The 1825-nt window shown below is 40.7% G+C and overlaps 1 non-coding gene across 1 annotated transcript; it reads right to left on the bottom strand.

Moving 5' to 3' along the window:
- Window positions 1–499: 499 nt before the first annotated feature.
- On the bottom strand, window positions 500–606 carry LOC118895118. The gene has a single exon (XR_005019886.1). It is a non-coding gene; the product is annotated as a U6 spliceosomal RNA (small nuclear RNA).
- Window positions 607–1825: the final 1219 nt, after the last annotated feature.

Raw genomic sequence — 1825 nt, 5'->3', positions numbered from 1 at the left:
CTCTCCCTTCCTTTTCTCTTTCTGGGCATCCTAATGCCTTGTTTCTTATTGTATTCTCTTCATTTTAGATCCAAACATTAGAAGCAAATACTTTATTTCGCCTATTTCCTGTTATGGAATGAATTGTATCCCCTCTTTCCATATATAGGTTGAAGTCCTCACCCCCAGTAGCTCAGAATGTAACTGTATTTGGAGACAGGTCTTTAAAGAGGTATTTAAGGTTCAATGAGGTGGCCCTAATCTAATGACTGATGCCCTTATAAAAAGACATTAGGACACAGACACACAGAGGGGAGACCCTGTGAAGACACGGAGAAGACGGCCATCTCTAAGCCAAGGAGAGAGGCCTCAGAAAAAAACCAAACCCGCTGACATCTTGATCTTGGACTTCCAGCCTCCAGAACTGTGGGACAATAATTTTCTGTGGTTTAAGTGGCCCAGTCTGTGGTACTTTGTTACAGCCGCCCTAGCAAATGAATACATCCCCTTAGAATATACATAAATAATGGAACACTTCAGGAATTTGTGCCTCATCCCTGCTCAGGAGCTGTGCTGATCTTCTCCATATCAGTCTAATTTTAGTATGTGTCCTCCTGAAGATAGTACTCCCTGTAGATTCCTTAACTCCCAAATTTACCAAATTTTTTTTTTTTAAAAACTGGGCTTCGCTGGAGTTAGGGTCTCACCCCTGCTGTGGCCACATCCCACCCGTTGCTGCCCCCTTAGCAGTTGCATGCGTGTGAGCCGACACCGAATTACAGTATTTCTGAGCAGTTTCAGGGCCCCTCTACTAGGTACAGCACGTTGATTCACTTTCAAATTGAACATCACCACATGTACAAAAGCATCAAGAAACAGAACAAACTTAAAAATGGTGCGTGTGGGTGGGAAGGAATCGGGACCGTGACTAAAGGGAAAATATTGGTCAAAAACTTTCTCTTACTGTTGTGCTGGCAAACTGTTTCTCCCTCAATAGAATGACCACATGTCTATAGAGCTCATTAAAATTCTCCTGTTTGGGTGAAAATACTGAAATAAAATACTGCAGATGGCAGCATGACATTACACATGATGATTTTGGAGCAAAGCCACTCCATCATTGTCCCACTTTCTTTCTTTTTTTTTTTTTTTTTCCTAGTGGGTAAGTTACTGGAACCTTTTAAAAAATGATTATTTATGGTGAAAACTTGGATAGGCAATTATGCCTGTTTTTCAAGTTCACTTCCATGGCCTGTACGACAAAGTACCAATCAGCAACATCCCCTTGAAAAGCCTCTAGGCAAATACATTGTTATTCTAGCTACCCACCAGGAGAATCCCAAGTTTAGATTTCAACCTATTTTGAAATTCAATTTCAGAGATGTACCCAACCTTCTTTGAAGTTCCTAAAGATAAGTTTACCAAACGTTAACAAAGACATAATTGTTCTCAGAACTTATGGCAACAAAGTGATGAGACTGAGAGCTGCCTTTTAGACTGATGCACACATGCTGCTCTGTAAGGGACATACAGACACAGTTCAATTTTCCCCCCATTCATTTTTAACCAGAAAAAATAATTGCTTTGGGAACTCCAATAATGACTGTTTTCAGCAAAATCTCTAAACACCAGGTCAGCAAATTTTTTCTCTTCAGGTTCAGGCAGTAAATATTTTCAGATTTTGGGCCACATGACCTCTATCATAACTCTGCATTATACCCGAAAGCAGCCATGGACAATATGTACACCAACTGGTGTGGCCGTGTTCTAATAAAACTTTATTTATAAAAGCAGGTGGACAGATTTGGCTGTACATAGTTTGCCAACGTCTGGTCTAAACCTGGGC

Source organism: Balaenoptera musculus, chromosome 4 (assembly GCF_009873245.2).
Source record: "Balaenoptera musculus isolate JJ_BM4_2016_0621 chromosome 4, mBalMus1.pri.v3, whole genome shotgun sequence".
NCBI lineage: Eukaryota > Metazoa > Chordata > Mammalia > Artiodactyla > Balaenopteridae > Balaenoptera > Balaenoptera musculus.
The sequence above is the reverse complement of the archived record's forward strand: the minus strand, read 5'-3'. Positions and strand labels throughout refer to the sequence as shown.